Consider the following 22,027-nt stretch of genomic DNA (forward strand, 5'->3'; position numbering starts at 1 on the left):
GTGAATAATGAAGAGGCACTGATCTAGGTGTCACCCCTATATCCAGCAGATGGTACTGGATTGTCTAAGAAAGCAGGTTGAGCAAGCCATGGAGAGCTTTAGTAAGCAGCTTTACTTTATTGCTCCTGCCTCTGTTCCTGCTTGCTATGTTGCCCTGAATTCCCTTCAGGATGAATTTAAACTATAAGATGAAATAAACGCTTTCCTTCCCAACTTGCTTTTGGTGAGAGTTTTCTCATGACAAGCAAAATAAGGTGGAACTTGATACTGGAATTGTGGGGTATTGATGTTCTGTCACAGAACTGACGATGTTCTGTCACAGAACTGACGATGTTCTGTCACAGAACTGACGATGTTCTGTCACAGAACTGACGATGTTCTGTCACAGAACTGACGATGTTCTGTCACAGAACTGACGATGTTCTGTCACAGAACTGACGATGTTCTGGAGAGGATTTTGGAGCTTTGGATTGCAAATGCCATTGAGTGCATAGAGCTTAAAGAGCTGTTGGTGGGGGCTTAGAAAATGGGAATCCTGAAAAAGAGGAAGACAATGGATTCTTTGCTATGACTCTTTGGAAAGATGCAGAGTTTATCCAGACCATTTTGATAATATTTGAATTGCGAATACTTAGTTTTTAATTGTAGGGTGCCCGGACCCGATTTGTACATTTACAATGCTATCTCTACACCCTGGGCTTGGGGAACATCACAGAAGTGGATACGGGAAGATAGTAAGAGACAGAGAACCACTATGAAAACATGTCTTCTACATAATAGAGAAGCTGCACCCATAAAACCGCAGCAACACGTTTCTCTGAAGAAGACTCAAGCAGTGACAGCATAATTTGGCATGCTAACATGGTAGGAGAAATATAACAAGGTTGCTCCTTAAAGAGCTACAGATAATTAATAGCTGCCAATAGAGGTAATTTCAGTCTTTCCCAGGGATGAGCCCCATAACTGGTTGTCTAGCACAAAAGTTTCACCACTAAACCCCATACACTCATACACACTAAATGCACTCAGCAGGTTATATTTATATATTAATTCATATAAATAACAATGGGAAAATAGACTATTAATGTTTGAACAAGGGGAATGTGGAAGGAATTGGAAACAAGAAAGTAAAGGGACATGATGTAAAAACAGTTAATTTTCATGAATTGTTTAATGTATTGAAGGAGAGAGAAGACCTGGGTATAAATAGTCATTGTTGGCTATGGAATCATTTCTGACTAAGGATGCATTACTAGCTCTCTCAAGCTCATGCTGCCAGAATAGACTGTACCACTGAACTATGAGTCAAAACAAACCTTCCTTCTTAAAAAAGAGATAATCAAGTACACTGGTGACTACGAGAAATCAACCTTGTCAGTTTATATAAGGCACAATATAAGGTAGAATTGAGTAAGAGCAATCAGAAGTCCATTTCAAATTTGACATGAGATAGTTGAACAAAATTAAGAAGTACAATATCAATATATATTCTTTAATATAATAAAATATTTGCCAGTATAATTGATACAAAAGTCTTCTGGAAATAATTATTTCAAAATTACCACATATAAACTGTGACCCAGAGGTGGCCAAGGATGAATCTCAAGCTGGTAGCATGACTAGTAATGTATAAAATCTCCATATAATACTGTTTCTCAAGTCAGTAGTGGGTCACAGAGAGCACTTAGGATTTGACATCATGTAAGTCCCTGAAGTCAGTCCAGGAGGCCATTGGTAAAGGTGAAGTCTTAATTACAGTATAAATTCCAGTGTATTTGGGTTTGCTAGGACTGTGGAATGGTCACATAGAACAGCAACAGGTATGGACTGTAGCTAGCCGGAACCTACAAGGCAAACTGCATTTGCTGTGGATGCCAAAACCAAAAAAGTAGAATATCCTAAAAACTTTGGTACTCAAAAGATCAAGACAACATATGCTGAACTACTTATGTTGTTGTACTTCACTTCTGCTTGATCTGACTGTAACTGTAGACTATTCTTTCCATTTATAAGTATATTTATTATGATGATGATGATGATGATGATGATGATGATGATGATTTTGTGCCAGACTAAAGTTGAGAAATTTTGGGTCTTTCATTCTCATTTGTTACTTTACCTTGATATTCAATTGCTTATTATAGGATTTTAGGTTGTGAACAATAGTTGGTCACTGTTATACTTAAATGTGCATACCAGTTGTGCTGGCTAGTTTTATATCAAATTGACAAGGTAGAGTCAGCTGAGAGTAAGTAACCTCAATTGAGAAAATGTATCCATTATATTGGGCCATAAACAGGTCTGCAGGGTATTTTCTTATTTTATGATTGATAGGGCATTGACCAGCCCATTGAGTGTGGTGCTGACCCTGGATTGGTCATCCTACGATACTTAATAAAGAAGTCTAAGAAAGCTATGAGGAGTAAGTCAATAAGAAACACTCTTCTACTTGTAATAGCCAGAAACATAAAGCAATCTAGAGATTTCTCAACAGAGAAATGGATAAAGAAAATATGGTGCACTTATGCAATGGAGTATTTGTCAGCTGTTAAAAATGGCACTGTGAAATTTTCAGGCAAAGGATGGAACTAGGGAAAAATCTTGACTGAGGTAACCCAGATACATAAAGAGAAATATGGAATATATTTTCTTTATATCTGTATATTAGCCATTAAATAGTTGATAACCATGCTACAATGCATAGACACTAAGAGATTAGGTAGGGACTGGGGGACACATGGTTTTCCATGGGAGGCAGAAATAGATTAACTGTTTTAGATGCACGGGGGCCAGGGGTGGGGATGGAAATGAAAGAATGCAGGTGATGGGACTGAGGCAAAGAATATGGGGAGAGAGAGCAAGAACTGAGTGCCATTGAGGGGTACTCTGGACACATACAGTGGAAATTTCTTAAAATATATAATTTTATTTTATATAAAATATATAAAAATATATATAATATAAGGTTATATTGACGTTCCCAAATAATGTAGGAGACAGAGTCCCAACTGGCCGTCTCTTGTCACTAAAGGAAGCTTACAATACTGGGATTGAGTTATATGCCACTGAATTGTGGCCAAAGGGATCCCATGATAATCTCCTAACAAGTCAAGCTGGTGCCAAGACAATAGGTTGCTCTCCAATATCTGACAGCAAGATCCCATTGCTGAAGACCACATTCACCCAACTCGTTGGATATGGAGAAGTCTACTCTATGCCTACACAGAACACTCCTGTCTACATCTAGTATCTTTTGTACTTGAAGGTACTCTGCTGGACACTAAAAGAGAAATATAAATGACAACACAGTCACAAAACCTTTTATCTATAATGTTATCCTGCCTTTAAAATATGGTAGGTTGTTTACTCCCATGAGCTTTATGGCCAGTTTTAATTATAAAACATTTTAAGAGAAAAGTTGTACGTAAGCATAAAGAAAAGTGGAACTGGCAATTTGCTTTTGTGAACTAGAGGGAATCGAATAGGTAAGGGACAAGAAATGTTTAGGACAAAGAATGATTTGTATGCTTCTGTGATGGGGATGTGTTCCCCATCCCAATTCGTTGGTTAATGTCTTTAGAACTTTACTAAACAGCAAATGAAACATAATATATGCAAATTTCATAAATGGAGAAATAAATTTCACAGAATTGAATGTAATGTGATAAAAGTTAAACATTACAAGTGTAATAGGAGCTAAGAAGTGCTGGCCTACATAGCAGAGTAGAGCCTGTAACTAAAGTATAAGGGATAATTTATGTGTCCTTTGCCCTACATCATAATCTGTGTTTTCTGTGTAGATACGGGTTAACACTTCTGAAACAACATCCATTGGAAACTGAACTAGATGATTAAGTAAATAGGTGATGGGTGGTAGCAGCCAAGTTTCTCACTGATGAACTGTGAGGTTATAAACAAGTCAAAGGAAAAATTCATGTGGTGATGGTTTAGGACTAGAACCATTAGTTGCAACTTAGTATAAATATCATAGGTGAAGCAAGCAAGGACATACAAACTTACCTCACATGACTTTTCTCTTTTGTCAGTTGTAGAATCCTAAAATCAATGTCACTCCTATGATGGCTATAACAATTTAGACCCTTACTTTCTAACATTATGCAGAATTAAAATAACTCTAGCTCCATAGGAAAATGTTCATTTGTAAGATTGAGCCCATGAGGCTCGTGAGTGTGTGTGTGTGTGTGTGTGTGTGTGTGTGTGTGTGTGTGTGTGTGTACTAATCAAGGCATAAGAGGCTACCAATTCAATATCAGGGACTATGGGACTGGTTGGAGAAAGAGTACCTAGAGGAGGTTGAAAGGAGTAGAGTCAAGAGGTAATGTAATTCCATGTTAATTAAAATGTATTTTTGTAAAAGAATGAAAAATAGCTATGATGATTAAATGTGAAAAACATAGAACATAGAAAAACACAAGATGACATTTAAGGAACTTTAAGGATTTTAGTTAATGCTCATTTAACATTATTGGTTCACTAATGTAAGATGTTCTGAATAGAAACAGCTGAGTGGAGGACATATATCAACTCTCTGAACTATCTTTCCAACTTTACTGTAAACGTAAATCAATTCTAGAGCTCAATTTGGGGAGATTGAGACAATCTGCAAATCTTTTCAGTTTTAAAAACCTCAGGTTATGTCCATTTCTCTCATTAACACATAATCATGGAAATAAATAATTTAATGTCTTCCAAATAAACAATTACAGATCATTAGAAAAATATAAATGAAGATGTATGCCTGGACCACAAGTAAGGAATAGATGCACAGCCAGTGGGTCGAAGCTGAAGGTAAAGTTTTCTGCTGAAAGATTAACCCTGCTTAGCTATGCAAGTGTGTGAGCTGCCCATCATCCACAGCAGCAGACGGTCCTGCATACACACTGAGACCAAACCTCAGGACAAGTTAGGAAAAAGTTAGGAGAATCCCAGACTGCGATGTCTAAACAGATACACACTCCTCGTGTTTGTTTTAGTAAACTAAGTATATTAAATCAATGTCAAAGGATCCTGTAGATTTAAAGCACATTCACCACAGTGGTTTGAAAAGAGCAAAAGTGTCTAAGGGCTAGGACAATGAACTACCTTCTGCCTTTGAAATAAAAGCTTTCAGCCATTTATAATTTTTGGCTTTTTATGATCTTTGAGCCTAATCATTTGGTTGCTGTCTAATTTGAGATTATAATATAATTACTTTTCTTCATTCCATTTTTCTCCCTCCAAAATCATCCTATATGCCCCACCCACTCATCTCTAAATCTATGACCTCCTTTTCTGGTAATTGCTTTCGTATGCATATATGTATATGCACACATATATATTTCTAAATATAAACTATCAATCTGTATTACATTACTTGTATGTAAGTTTTCAGAGCTGACCATTTGGCATCGGGCACCTAATTCACATGACCTTCCCCAGGGAAGATGCCTGCTCCTCTTTTCCACAGTTGCAGTCCTTAAGTAGGGTTAAGGCCTCATGGGCTTTTCTCTGTCTACTTTGGCATGTCCACTCTTATAGTCCTTACTTGAACAGCTCACAGTTGGGTAGTCAGCTAAGCCTTTTGTATATTTCAGTTTCTAGCACATAAGATTCTGTATCCATTACAGCTAATTATATATGTGAAAAACTGTTCTGTGAGAAAATTACATTGTTTATAAGAGAATGTAGCATACTCTTCAAAGAAGCATGTGTGTGATATCAGAAATGATGTTAGAAAACATACTCTTTTGGTGGGCAGTAGGCAATTTATTTATTTGATTGTTGAACATGTAACTTAGATATATTATATTATGTTCATGAGAGGTATAGATAATTCTATCACAACATGAACCTTTATGCATAATAAGTGAACTTTACCAACATAGACCAACGACATGTTTACATCTTTTCTTAAAATAACCTTGCTGTGTGATAATTATTTTTCACAATTTCACTTAATTTGTATTGCCATGGCTGAATCACACATCCTTGATAATTTTTATCATATCTAGAATGCCACATTCTACAGTAATTAGCTTAGTTTCAACACATATCAGATGTTTTAGAAATAATCTGCGATAAAATAAATATTTTTAAATAATGGTTTTAGAACCCTTAAGTAATTTCCATAAAAATAAAAATTGTGGCTAAAGTAATGTGTAAAAGGGAATAACAAACATGAAAGGTTAAGTGGGATGGGAGATGGTAAAAAAGAATGGGTAGGGAGAGGAACAATTAACTCCAAGACCTTTTGAAAAAGTCACGTGAAAACCTACTAGTGTATAAGCTTCCTAAAACACACACACACACACACACACACACACACACACACACACACACACACAAACTACTACCAATAACAAAAGAAAAATTTTAAGTGGATTTATATATACAGGGTACTAAAACCTATTAGGCACAACACAATAACAAATAAAAAGCCAAGCGGAAAGAAGGGCTTACTTCTTTTGATGATGTTGTCCAGTGTGAGCACACAGACCTCAATCATTACAGGTTATTACCAATGCTTCTATTTACCCCCCCCACCCAGAGGTTGTCAGAAATACTGAAGACATAATGTACCTGAACCATAAAACGTGGAGAAATAAAGCTGATACTGAGCCAGAACTTTTATGCCCACTGAGAAAGTTCCACAGAGTTAGGTGGTGCTATGAATACAGCCAGATGGAAAATATACCTATCAATTTTACTCAGCTATGAGCCTTCTCATTATAACAGTTATTAGTGGACATCTCAACCTCATCGGAGAAGCCTCTGTCTTAGTAGATGGTGAATGTCACACATTTTTGTTGTTGCTGCTGCTACAATAAAAAGCCAACCGAAAGTAACTCTGGAGAATATTGTTCATGTGGGTTACAGGTTTCGGTCAATTATCAAGAGAAACCCAGGAAGGAACGAACAGAGACTATAGAGGAATGCTTCTTACAGTATTGATACCTAGAGCTTCCTCCATATGCTTTCTTACACAACCTTGGTGCGGCACTGCTCACAGGGCTATGTTCTCTTACATCAATCAGTAATCAATAATATGATAAACATGCCCATAGGACAATCTGAAGAATCAACTACTTCCCTGAGATACTCTCTAACCACATAATAATATTAGGTTTGTTTCAAATGGGCCAAAACTAGCTAAAACTGTGATTTAATGAAGATAGCCTAAACTGGTAAGGGTTCAGAGAACACAAAACAATAAATGGGACATCTGTATCACACTTTATTTTCCCAGGGCACAAGGATCATGGTGGGAGTGATGTGGAGAGATTTTAAGAACCCAAGGCAGCTGGTGAACACGTGGAACAAGCATTTCCATACCCAACTGGGCAGTTGCACATACGCACTCGCAGCGTTTGTGATAGCATTCCTAAGACCCGAGAAAGGACTGAAAGAGCTGAAGGGGCTTGTGACCCCATAAGAACAGCAATGCCAACCAACCAGAGCTCCCAGGGACTAAACCACTACCCAAAGACTATACATGGACTGACCCTGGGCTCCAACTGCATATGTAGCAGAAAATAGCCTTGTCTGGCACCAGTGGAAGGGGAAGCCCTGGGTCCTGCCAAGGTTGGATCCCCAGTGTAGGGGAATGTCAGCGGGTAAGGAAGGGTGGATGGGGAGGGGGAACACACTTACAGAAGAAGGGGAAGGGAAATGGGATAGGAGGCTTATGTATTGGAAACTAGGAAAGGGAGTAAGTAACATTTGAAATGTAAATTTAAAAAATCAAAAAAAAAAAAAAAAAAGACCAGTGCAAGCTGAAGACAGACAAAAGTTCACCATGAAGTTATTGGCAATTGAAGGTGGTAGGAGGGGGAATCCAGTTTTCTTTAAGAGTCAACCAAACTCGAGTGTGTCCACAGACCCAAGCATGGACAGCAGCGCAAATTGGACTCCATAGGTTAAAAACAAAAACAAAACCACACATGGATACCAAGTTAATTGGGTATGGATGAAGGTGTGGATCTGGAAGTAGTTAGGAAAAGAAGATAATGTGATATCTCAAAAGAAACTCTTCCTTTACAATTAATTATGTTTTGCTTTCCTATTGTAATTACACATGTGTTTGAGTTTAGAGGAATAGAAAAAGATACTACAGTATGAGTTTTATGAGAAAAGATATCGTGGTTAAAGATATGCACTCAGGAGGCTAAGGCGATGGCTCCATGCTTAAGAGTAGGTGTTGCTCTTACATTGGCCTAAGTTCTATTCTCAGCACCCGCACTGGGCAGCTCACCACTCAACTGTCTATAACTCCAGCTTCCGGCTATATGACCCTCTCTTATGGCTTCTATCGGCAACTGCACTCATGTGAGCATACATATGTACATATACATGTACATAACAGTATTTTTTTCTTTAAAATAATCACATGCCTTTTAGAATCATACTGGCTGATATTAATTCTAACCTCTCATTAACCTTACATTTGCTCATTTTCTTCATCTGTCAAATGTGACCTTGTCACTACTTAATGATATATTAATACTATTGACATACTATCAGTCATTTGAGTATATAATGGTTTATGTGTTAAGATCAATATTTTTGAGTGAAATAAGCAAATCAGTAATGATAGTTTTAAAGGTATGTCGTGCGTATAAATAGTCATGAGTAGAATTTAAGCAAGCAGAAGTTGTGAATGGTAAGGGAAACAGTTTCAAGCACAGCTTAAGCACACAATATGACTTGGTATTGGACCCCGTGGTACTTTTAGACATCAGACTCCTTTTAGAAAATGAACCTGATATGTAGCTGTGCTGCTGTAAAAAATGTTTTCTCATTCAAGCTGATACTTCATCAACTTCACACTTAATATAGGTGGTTCACAGGCATTCAGTAAATTTAAGGTAATTTATGATTTCATCTTTCTCAAGTAATTTTCAATCAAGTAAAGTTATCCAACAAGACTGGAAGTTGCACATGGAAACATTTTATTTTAAGGTTTCATTAGCATGCATAAATTCACATTCCCTCCCTATCTCTATCCACTTTTGCAAGTAATTGTACAAAATGACTCAACATATGTGGATACCCGTTTTTAGGTTAGCAAATGGGACAGAGCGTTTTAAGTGTTTTAAATAAGAAATATTAACTGTTGTAATTTAATTTCTAATAATGAACTCAAGTCCCCTTCCAGAATGAAGAGAATATTCTGTGAAAAGTATGAAAAAGCACAATGTCAGTATAGAAAGCACATTATAGTCTGAGGCAGTAGGCTTTCCATGCCCTTTATTCATTACTTATGAGAAATTGATTTTATTTAATTAACTTTATATCACATTTTATTAATGAAAGAGACATAATAGGTATATGCATAAGAGCAAAATCTTAAATAAATCTTTGATGCCCTTACTATTTACTAAGCTCCTTCAAGGCACCTAGTTCAAGTCTTGCTTGCATACTAAGCTGTTTCTGAAGACCTCACATAAGACTAGACTAAGGTCAGGTGGGAGGTGGGAAGGGGTGAGTGGTTGGGTGGGGAAAAGGGGATAACATTTGAAATGTAAATAAAAAATATCCAATAAGAATGGGCTGAGGAAGGGGAACTATGTAATTATAGAAGATGTCATGGCTAATGTTACCTGCTGTTCATGTGACCATTCTTGGGCTTAGTAAAAATGTGAAATTCCTTTGCAAGGGACATCTATTGCATTCATAAGTCTTTGATTTGTAAACTCTACCCTACTCAAGCTCATTTTATCTCTTTTCAAGCAACTTTCTATCATTCTATCATCCATCCATCCATCATCATCTATTTATCTTTCTATGTGTCCATCATATATCAACCTGCCTATGTACCATGTGTCTGATCTCTACAGAACTCATGGTTTTGTTAAAATACTTAGGGACCTAAAACTTTAATAAGGACTGAGGTGATATCTATATTATTACATTTTTACCTTGCAAGCCCTAAACAGTACAGTCTCTGTTAAATTATATAACCCAAGTGGAAAGTTAATAAATATAAGTAACAACCTATAAATTTTGCAGAGTTATTTTCTGCTCCTTGCCTAATATGATATTGGACATTTTCTATGCTGCCCAGTGTTAAAACAAGATAGCAGTCCTAAATGTGGAATATGCTGCATCTGGAATTGCCACATCCCTGAAAATAAAAAAACAAGTTTAACATATGCATTTCTTCCTAGTTTGTTGTAAACATAAAAGATGCATGATTATTTTAACTTTGCAGGGAATATACAAACATATTTTTCACATTTACAAAAGAGGCTGTTCCTTGAAATTTTGATGCATTTACCTTCTTCCTTAATAGGTCAAATGTCTAAGAACTTTAGCATAGTAGTCACCCCTTGCTTATCTCATCCATTCAAAATAATAACATTGTTGGAATCGATTTTGTGTCATTCTGTGTAGAGGAACATGAAGTTCATATATCTTAGACCAAGTTAGGAATGAAGCATCAGTTTAGCTTATCTCAGATTTTATAAAAAGTTTAAAATATCATTTGTCTACACAATATAAGCTGTTTTGTTTGATATGTTTAGAAATGTAAAAATCCATTCACTACTCCTTCCTTTCCAGCCCTTGCCAACAACCTATGACTTCTCCATCCCAACTTATCCCCATATTTATTAACATACTGAATTAATTTAGTGTTTCTGGTATGTGTGTGAGTGTAGACCCATTTACTGGAAAAAACATGAGTAATTTATCAGGGATGCTTCACTTTTGCTTCCCCACTGCCTTTCAAATGCCACTATCTTCATATTTGTAGGGGATTCCTAGGCCCCTCCCACTTTCATGTTGTAAGTGTGGCTAGCTGAATCTTGGAAAGATTGCAGGCATGCAGCCATAAGCACTGAGCATGCATTTGAGTTGCTGCCCTGCCCTATTCAGAAAACACATTTACAGAAGTACTCAGGGTCTGGCTCCTAGAGTCTTTCTGCTTCTTTGTTTCCAGTGATTCCTGAGCCTTGAGAGGAGTGTATGGTTACTCTCTAGTGTAAGTTATTTTAAATTTGATTTTCAGAGTGGGATGGAGAGAAACACATTTTGACAAGTCACTGGTTACATGTCCTGTATGTAAGGCCTCAGCAGTATGCTCTGGAAATGATACAATTTAAATCAGAACAGCCAGGACCTAGACTAATACTTTGTTATCTATGCAATAGTCTCCAACCATTCTCCAGGATGGGGATTCCATTGGAAAAAAACCTATAAAAGTAATCAAAAGTATGTTAAGAGCAATAATCACTGTACATTTCTCGTCTTTAATCTCTCCCTATCCAACAGCATGACAGCCTCTACTCAAGAGAGTACAGACTCATTGTGCTACCTATCAAACATTCTACTGGGGAGGAAGGGTTTATTTGGCTTAAACTGCAACACCATAGTCTATTATTGAATGAAGTCAAAGCAGGAAATTAAACGGGGCAGGAACCTGGAGGCAGAAATTAATACAAAGTCTGTGGAAGTGTGTTGCTTACTGGCTTGCTCAACATAGTTTGCTCAGCTTGCTTTCTTATAGAAGCCAGAGCTACCCATAACTGTTTGAGGCTCCCTATATCAACCACTTTTTCATAAAATGACTCACAGGCTTGAACACAGAATGGTCTGACAGAAACATTTTCTCAATTAAGGTTCTCTCCTCTCTGTTGACTCCAGCTTGTATCAAGTTGGCTTTAAACTAACCAGGACACACAGCCACTACAGAAATAACCAATGAGTGAGTCTTTGATCCTGTGATTATATTTAGGGCAGCTTCTTGTCTGGGTTTCCTGCTAAGTTCACTTTCTGATTGGGATGGACACCACTTAAAAGAAAATTCCCTGTTCTACATATATTTGGGCCTCAGTACTATTTCAGATGTTAATGATCACAGATTCCTCTTACTCACTCACCCTCTAGTGAGTATGTTCATTGGCCATCCTGCCAGTTGACTTCCAAGAGACCTGTATCTTACCCTGAGACAAATATTACAAATTCAATGATCTTTTCAGTGGAATGCTTTTCCATGGTGGATGTTTTGTCCTTACATAGGCCTGAAAATAAAAACAGCCTTGGGAAGATATAGCCCAAAGTAAAAATTGAGGAGCAGAAAATAAAGATGTTTTCCTTACACTGCATTGTCATAGCTAGTTCTGAGTCTGAAACTCAACTTATACACGTATAAATGGCAATGCCTAATGGTGTGATGCAGACATCGCATATCATCTAGCCAATCTTTCAGTAAGTCTAGCATGGATACATGGGTACAGTCACAGAAAATACCTCATGAAGTATTGTTGCAATATAAAATTACTAGAAGTACCAAACATTTTCAGAAAGGAACATCGTTAAGTTGTGTCACATCAAAATACATGAAGCTGGAAGAAATTATTATGGTCAATAACTACTTTTTAAGAAGTTGTGATTGAGCACGAATTGTGCCAGCTAGAGACATGTAAGGAAAGAAAGTTAGTGTGATCTCTGTTTCCTGAGAACGTGTAGTACGGAATGTAAAATAGATAACTGCCAGCTACACTGCTGAATCGAGAGGGAAAGTCTAATTATGTGTTAGAAAGGCTGGTAGGCTGAAAGGAGATTGGAGGAAAACTCTAACACACAGCAAATAGAAAGCGTGGAGAAAAATCTCAGATATAGAAGTGAAACATAAATTGTAACATGGGACCAAAATTTCTAAAAAAAAAAAAAAAGTAGAATCATGTAACAAAGAATGAACAGAGGCAAGATGTAAAAGAGGTGGGCAGTACCATGAATGTCACATCTCTTTGGGTAAATTCAGGACCCAAGTTATTAGAAGAGAGATGATCCTGTGAGGAAGAAATACTGGCTGCAATTTAATGCGTGCAAATAAATGGCCTAAAGATCTATGGAGGCTGGCTCTTACCTTGACAAGAATGAAAGATGGCTAGTTTCAATATGTCATTTTATATTTTTCCTTCATGTCGCAAACATATGAAGGGAGACAGATTGACTGGTAGTATGTGAGTGATGTTCCTACTATGTAATGAGTGCTACAGTGCTGAATCTCACCCCTTAGAATTTTAATTTCATTCTGAAAAGGGTTTTCAAAGGGTACAAAAGAAAATCTATGATAAAAGCTCAGAATACCCACGATACAACTTATAGACATTATAAAAGTCAAGAAAAAGAAAGACCAAAGTGTGGAGGTCTCCATCCTACTTAGAACAGGGAACAAAATAATCTTGGGAGGTTGAGGCTGGGAGGGACTTGGAGGAAGGGAGGAGGGGGAGGGGAAAAGGCAGGATTAGGTGTGGGGGGAGACGGAGGAGATGTACAGAGAGTGAGGAAATTGAACAGAGGTGTGTAGCAATGGGGGATGGGGAACTAGGGGTAGCCACCAAAAAGTCCCATATGCCAGAAAAGCAAGAGGCTCCCATGACCCCACAGGGATGACATTAGCTGAAATACCCAACAAAGGGGAGAGAGAACCTATAGAGACCATATCTAGACATTAGTCGTGGCTTCCAGTTGAGGGTTGTGGCCACTCACCCTTCACAAAATTGTAACCCACAATTGCTCCTATCTAAAGGAAATGCAGAAACAAGAACTAGGAGGGAGGGACTGTTCAGGGACTACCCCACCTGGGGGTGAATGCCTTGTGCAGCCACCAAACGCAGACTTGCTGATGCCAAGAAGTGCTTGTTGACAGGAATATGATATGGGTGTCTCCTGAGAAGCTCTACCAGAGCCTTACCGATGCAGATGTGGATACTTGCAGCCAACCATCAGACTGAGCACAGAAACCAACCGCAATGGTGGAGTTGGGGTAAGTACTGAAGAAGCTGAAGGAGTTTGCAACACTATGGGAGGAACAACAATATCAATCAACCAGAGCACCCAGAGCTCCCAGGAACTAAACCATCAAACAAAGAATGCACATGGAGGTACCCATGGCTCTAGATATATATGTAGCAGAGGATGGCCTTGTTGGGCATCAACAGGAGGGGAAGCCCTGGATCCTGTGAAGGCTTGATGCACCCACATAGGAGAATGATAGGGCAGTGGGGCAGGAGTGGGTAGGTGGGTAGGGGAGCATCCTGATGGAGGCAGGGGGAGGGAGGTTGGAATGTGGTTTTTCAGGGGGGGCAAAAGGGGGATAACATTTGAAATGTAAAGAAACAACATAATCAACAGAAAGTGTAAAGCACATTTTTCAATGAAGGATTGAGGTACATATCATGCTTAGTACAATTCTCTCCTATAATTAATATATATTTCATTCTATTTATTTGCTATCAACTGGCAAAACTTACACTTTTAACATATGCAGAAGACTGTGGAATTGTCAAGTACAATAAAAATAGTGAAATTTAAATAAGAATATATGTATTATCAGTTACAATGTAAATCATGCTAAATGGGATTGTATTCGAGTTATTGAAACAACTAAAGTTGCAAATGCTATATAACTCACTTCAACAGTATTTACAAATGAAAAAATGAAATGAATGTTCTCTTAAAATAATTTCAAAAATGTTACCTTTTAAAATTTTTAAGTTTTAAAATAAAACATATGGGTAGGTAGGAATTTTAAAATAAAAACCAGAAGTTCCCTGCAGTCTTAATATAGATACAAGAGATTGTCAGTTTTGAGTTGAAATGTCTATCCAAAACCTGAAACTGGTCCAGTATTTTTAAATGTTTGATTTTCAAAAATCTTATAACATAAGTAGCTTAAGAGGCAAATTAATAAGAGTTTGTATTTCTTTAATGCTTATTTCTTCAATTTCTACAAATAGGTATGACTGAGCTCTCAACAAAATAATTAGTTCACCTGATTACAGAATAGGATAAAATGTCATATATGGAAACAAACAAAAATACTTTGAAACAAGAAAGCTGACATGCCATCTTGGCAGACTCTTTAAATTATCTATTTTAAACCAGTTGGCAAAAGGTATCATCAGCCTATCCTGGTTAGTTTTTGTTAATTATGCACAAACTTAGACTGATTTGTACCATTCTTGGAGGAGGTAATCTCAACAGATTGACCTCCTATAGGCCTACGGGCCTGTAGGCCAAGCTGCTTGGTATCTTTTTATTATTATTAATGATTAATGTGCTAGAACCTAGGCTATGAGGATGGAGCCATCCCTAGGTATTGTCCTAGGTGATATAAGAAAGCAGAATAAGCAAGTCATGGGGAGAATGCCAGTAAGTAGTACTTATCCAAGGTCTCTGTTTCAGATCTGGCCTCCATATTCCTGCATTGAGCTCTTGTCTGTGTTATCTAATTAATGAATTGTGATGGTGAAGTATAAGCTCAATAAATCTTTCTTCCTCAATCTGCTGTTTTGGTCATGGCCCTTGTCATTGCAATAGAGACCAAATTAGGACACAACATTAAACAGAAAAGCATCTCCTTGCAGCAAACAGAGGTTAAAGCAAGCAGTCATGGTTGTATAGGATCCTTTATAGGGTGCTTGAGAACAGATCTTAAAGAAGATATATGTATAGCACCTTCTGTCTCGGGGAACAGTGCAGAGGAGAGGGTGGGAGAAGAAGATGGGAGGTAGGGAGAAGAGTCATGAAATGCCATCTCTTAAGGCCTGGCAGTTGTGAACTGACAGCAGCTTTGGTTACTGGTACCGGGCCCACATAAGTGGGATCTGACCAACACTTGGCTTTGGAGGAGGCAAGGGTTCCTGCTGTCCTGGCACTCATAGTTGATCTATTGGCAACTGAGACAGAGACACAGTATTAATGTATACTCACTGGTGAGTGAGAGGGAAATAAACTGAGGATTAGAGTATCCAGAAAACATCAGATATAAACATAAACTTCTCGAAGAACAAATTTAACCATGGAAGCTGTCAGAGACTGAGAAACCAAAGAAAGATGTCCCTGGCACACATGTAGCTGATCTGTACCTCAGACTCCAAGGTTGCCTTGTCTGACCTATGTGGGAGAGGATATGCCTAATGTGACACAGATTTGATGGGCCAAAGTCGGTGGATACCATGGGGCAGGGGAACCTCTCAGAGAAGAAGTGGAGGAAGGATGGGAAGAGGGATGCTGTGAGGGCAGAACGAGGAGGGAGAGCAGAGTTTGGGATGTAAATAAATAAGTAAAAGACTAGGAACAAATAGGGAAAAAAGAAATTCAAACCAATGTAAAAATGTAATATTATCAAATGTATTGTAATTTCAGGCAATAGGTTAGGACAATAAAATAACCTCTATGACTATTTTTTTTTTGGTTCTTTTTCTCGGAACTGGGGACCGAACCCAGGACCTTGCACTTCCTAGGCAAGCTAAATTCCCAACCCCATCTCTATGACTATTTTTAAGACTCACTTTGTATAGGAATTTTGATTCACTTTATTCACTTTGTATAGGATCTTTTTTTTTATTAACTTAAGTATTTCTTATATACATTTCAAGTGTTTTTCCCTTTCCCGGTTTCCGGGCAAACATCCCCCTCCCCCCTCCCCTTCCTTATGGGTGTTCCCCTCCCAACCCTCCCCCCATTGCCGCCCTCCCCCCAACAGTCTAGTTCACTGGGGGTTCAGTCTTAGCAGGACCCAGGGCTTCCCCTTCCACTGGTGCTCTTACTAGGATATTCATTGCTACCTATGGGGTCAGAGTCCAGGGTCAGTCCATGTATAGTCTTTAGGTAGTGGCTTAGTCCCTGAAAGCTCTGGTTGTTTGACATTGTTGTACATATGGGGTCTCAAGCCCCTTCAAGCTCTTCCAGTTCTTTCTCTGATTCCTTCAACAGGGGACCTATTCTCAGTTCAGTGGTTTGCTGCTGGCATTTGCCTCTGTATTTGCTGTATTCTGGCTGTGTCTCTCAGGAGCTATCTACATCCGGCTCCTGTCGGTCTGCACTTCTTTGCTTCATCCATCTTGTCTAATTGGGTGGCTGTATATGTATGGGCCACATATGGGGCAGGCTCTGAATGGGTGTTCCTTCAGTCTCTGTTTTAATCTTTGCCTCTCCCTTCCCTGCCAAGGGTATTCTTTTTCCTCATTTAAAGAAGGAGTGAAGCATTCACATTTTGATCATCCGTCTTGAGTTTCGTTTGTTCTAGGGATCTAGGGTAATTCAAGCATTTGGGCTAATAGCCACTTATCAATGAGTGCATACCATGTATGTCTTTCTGCGATTGGGTTAGCTCACTCAGGATGATATTTTCCAGTTCCAACCATTTGCCTACGAATTTCATAAACTCGTTGTTTTTGATAGCTGAGTAATATTCCATTGTGTAGATGTACCACATTTTCTGTATCCATTCCTCTGTTGAAGGGCATCTGGGTTCTTTCCAGTTTCTGGCTATTACAAATAAGGCTGCGATGAACATAGTGGAGCACGTGTCTCTTTTATATGTTGAGGCATCTTTTGGGTATATGCCCAAGAGAGGTATAGCTGGATCCTCAGGCAGTTCAATTTCCAATTTTCTGAGGAACCTCCAGACTGATTTCCAGAATGGTTGTACCAGTCTGCAATCCCACCAACAATGGAGGAGTGTTCCTCTTTCCCCACATCCTCGCCAACATCTGCTGTCACCTGAGTTTTTGATCTTAGCCATTCTCACTGATGTGAGGTGAAATCTCAGGGTTGTTTTGATTTGCATTTCCCTTATGACTAAAGATGTTGAACATTTCTTTAGGTGTTTCTCAGCCATTTGGCATTCCTCAGCTGTGAATTCTTTGTTTAGCTCTGAACCCCATTTTTAATAGGGTTATTTGTTTCCCTGCGGTCTAACTTCTTGAGTTTTTTGTATATTTTGGATATAAGGCCTCTATCTGTTGTAGGATTGGTAAAGATCTTTTCCCAATCTGTTGGTTGCCGTTTTGTCCTAACCACAGTGTCCTTTGCCTTACAGAAGCTTTGCAGTTTTATGAGATCCCATTTGTCGATTCTTGATCTTAGAGCATAAGCCATTGGTGTTTTGTTCAGGAAATTTTTTCCAGTGCCCATGTGTTCCAGATGCTTCCCTAGTTTTTCTTCTATTAGTTTGAGTGTGTCTTGTTTGATGTGGAGGTCCTTGATCCACTTGGACTTAAGCTTTGTACAGGGTGATAAGCATGGATCGATCTGCATTCTTCTACATGTTGACCTCCAGTTGAACCAGCACCATTTGCTGAAAATGCTATCTTTTTTCCACTGGATGGTTTTGGCTCCTTTGTCAAAAATCAAGTGACCATAGGTGTGTGGGTTCATTTATGGGTCTTCAGTTCTATTCCATTGGTCTATCTGTCTGTCTCTGTACCAATACCATGCAGTTTTTATCACTATTGCTCTGTAATACTGCTTGAGTTCAGGGATAGTGATTCCCCCTGAAGTCCTTTTATTGTTGAGGATAGCTCTAGCTATTCTGGGTTTTTTGTTATTCCAGATGAATTTGCAAATTGTTCTGTCTAACTCTTTGAGGAATTGGATTGGTATTTTGATGGGGATTGCATTGAATCTGTAGATTGCTTTTGGTAAAATGGCCATTTTTACTATATTAATCCTGCCAATCCATGAGCATGGGAGATCTTTCCATCTTCTGAGGTCTTCTTCAATTTCTTTCTTCAGAGTCTTGAAGTTCTTATTGTACAGATCTTTTACTTGCTTGGTTAAAGTCACACCGAGGTACTTTATATTATTTGGGTCTATTATGAAGGGTGTCGTTTCCCTAATTTCTTTCTCGGCTTGTTTCTCTTTTGTATAGAGGAAGGCAACTGATTTATTTGAGTTAATTTTATACCCAGCCACTTTGCTGAAGTTGTTTATCAGCTTTAGTAGTTCTCTGGTGGAACTTTTGGGATCACTTAAATATACTATCATATCATCTGCAAATAGTGATATTTTGACCTCTTCTTTTCCGATCTGTATCCCCTTGATCTCCTTCTGTTGTCTGATTGCTCTGGCTAGAACTTCCAGAACTATATTGAATAAGTAGGGAGAGAGTGGGCAGCCTTGTCTAGTCCCTGATTTTAGTGGGATTGCTTCAAGTTTCTCTCCATTTAGTTTAATGTTAGCAACTGGTTTGCTGTATATGGCTTTTACTATGTTTAGGTATGGGCCTTGAATTCCTATTCTTTCCAGGACTTTTATCATGAAGGGGTGTTGAATTTTGTCAAATGCTTCTCAGCATCTAATGAAATAATCATGTGGTTTTGTTCTTTCAGTTTGTTTATATAATGGATCACGTTGATGGTTTTCCGTATATTAAACCATCCCTGCATGCCTGGGATGAAGCCTACTTGATCATGGTGGATGATTGTTTTGATGTGCTCTTGGATTCGGTTTGCCAGAATTTTGTTGAGTATTTTTGCGTCGATATTCATAAGGGAAATTGGTCTGAAGTTCTCTTTCTTTGTTGTGTCTTTGTGTGGTTTAGGTATAAGAGTAATTGTGGCTTCGTAGAAGGTATTCGGTAGTGATCCATCTGTTTCAATTTTGTGGAATAGTTTGGATAATATTGGTATGAGGTCTTCTATGAAGGTTTGATAGAATTCTGCACTAAACCCGTCTGGACCTGGGCTCTTTTTGGTTGGGAGACCATTAATGACTGCTTCTATTTCCTTAGGAGTTATGGGGTTGTTTAACTGGTTTATCTGTTCCTGATTTAACTTCGATATCTGGTATCTGTCTAGGAAATTGTCCATTTCCTGAAGATTTTCAAGTTTTGTTGAATATAGGTTTTTATAGTAAGATCTGATGATTTTTTGAATTTCCTCTGAATCTGTAGTTATGTCTCCCTTTTCATTTCTGATTTTGTTAATTTGGACGCACTCTCTGTGTCCTCTTGTTAGTGTGGCTAAGGGTTTATCTATCTTGTTGATTTTCTCAAAGAACCAACTTTTGGTTCTGTTGATTCTTTCTATGGTCCTTTTTGTTTCTACTTGGTTGATTTCAGCTCTGAGTTTGATTATTTCCTGCCTTCTACTCCTCCTGGGTGTATTTGCTTCTTTTTGTTCTAGAGCTTTTAGGTGTGCTGTCAAGCTGCTGACATATGCTCTTTCCTGTTTCTTTCTGCAGGCACTCAGCGCTATGAGTTTTCCTCTTAGCACAGCTTTCATTGTGTCCCATAAGTTTGGGTATGTTGTATCTTCATTTTCATTAAATTCTAAAAAGTTTTTAATTTCTTTATTTTTTCCTTGACCAGGTTATCATTGAGTAGAGCATTGTTCAATTTCCATGTATATGTGGGCATTCTTCCCTTATTGTTATTGAAGACCAGTTTTAGGCCGTGGTGGTCCGATAGCACGCATGGGATTATTTCTATCTTTCTGTACCTGTTGAGGCCCGTTTTTGACCAATTATATGGTCAATTTTGGAGAAAGTACCATGAGGAGCTGAGAAGAAGGTATATCCTTTTGCTTTAGGATAGAATGTTCTATAAATATCCGTTAAGTCCATTTGGCTAATGACTTCTCTTAGTCTGTCGACGTCACTGTTTAATTTCTGTTTCCATGATCTGTCCATTGATGAGAGTGGGGTGTTGAAATCTCCCACTATTATTGTGTGAGGTGCAATGTGTGTTTTGAGCTTTAGTAAGGTTTCTTTTACGTATGTAGGTGCCCTTGTATTTGGGGCATAGATATTTAGGATTGAGAGTTCATCTTGGTTGATTTTTCCTTTGATGATTATGAAGTGTCCTTCCTTATCTTTTTTGATGACTTTTAGTTGAAAATTGATTTTATTTGATATTAGAATGGCTACTCCAGCTTGCTTCTTCTGACCATTTGCTCGGAAAGTTGTTTTCCAGCCTTTCACTCTGAGGTAGTGTCTGTCTTTGTCTCTGAGGTGTGTTTCCTGTAGGCAGCAGAATGCAGGGTCCTCGTTGCGTATCCAGTTTGTTAATCTATTTCTTTTTATTGGGGAGTTGAGGCCATTGATGTTGAGAGATATTAAGGAATAGTGATTATTGCTTCCCGTTATATTCATATTTGGATGTGAAGTTATGTTTGTGTGCTTTCACTCTCTTTGTTTTGTTGCCAAGACGATTAGTTTCTTGCTTCTTCTAGGGTATAGCTTGCCTCCTTATGTTGGGCTTTACCATTTATTGTCCTTTGTAGTGCTGGATTTGTAGAAAGATATTGTGTAAATTTGGTTTTGTCATGGAATATCTTAGTTTCTCCATCTATGTTAATTGAGAGTTTTGCAGGATACAGTAACCTGGGCTGGCATTTGTGTTCTCTTAGGGTCTGTATGACATCAGTCCAGGATCTTCTGGCCTTCATAGTTTCTGGCGAGAAGTCTGGTGTGATTCTGATAGGTCTGCCTTTATATGTTACTTGACTTTTTCCCTTACTGCTTTTAATATTATTTCTTTATTTTGTGCGTTTGGTGTTTTGACAATTATGTGACGGGAGGTGTTTCTTTTCTGGTCCAATCTATTTGGAGTTCTGTAGGCTTCTTGTATGTCTATGGGTATCTCTTTTTTTAGGTTAGGGAAGTTTTCTTCTATGATTTTGTTGAAGATATTTACTGGTCCTTTGAGCTGGGAGTCTTCACTCTCTTCTATACCTATTATCCTTAGGTTTGATCTTCTCATTGAGTCCTGGATTTCCTGTATGTTTTGGACCAGTAGCTTTTTCCACTTTACATTATCTTTGACAGTTGAGTCAATGATTTCTATGGAATCTTCTGCTCCTGAGATTCTCTCTTCCATCTCTTGTATTCTGTTGGTGAAGCTTGTATCTACAGCTCCTTGTCTCTTCTTTTGGTTTTCTATATCCAGGGTTGTTTCCATGTGTTCTTTCTTGATTGCTTCTATTTCCATTTTTAGTTCCTTCAACTGTTTGATTGTGTTTTCCTGGAATTCTTTCAGGGATTTCTGCGATTCTTTCAGGGATTTTTGTGATTCCTCTCTGTAGGCTTCTACTTGTTTATTAATGTTTTCCTGTGTTTCCCTAAGGGAGTACTTCACGTCTTTCTTGAAGTCCTCCAGCATCATGATCAAATATGGTTTTGAAACTAGATCTTGCTTTTCTGGTGTGTTTGGATATTCCATGTTTGTTTTGGTGGGAGAATTGGGCTCTGATGATGCCATGTAGTCTTGGTTTCTGTTGCTTGTGTTCCTGCG

This window comes from Rattus norvegicus, chromosome 6 (genome assembly GCF_021556685.1).
Source record: "Rattus norvegicus strain SHRSP/BbbUtx chromosome 6, alternate assembly SHRSP_T2T, whole genome shotgun sequence".
NCBI lineage: Eukaryota > Metazoa > Chordata > Mammalia > Rodentia > Muridae > Rattus > Rattus norvegicus.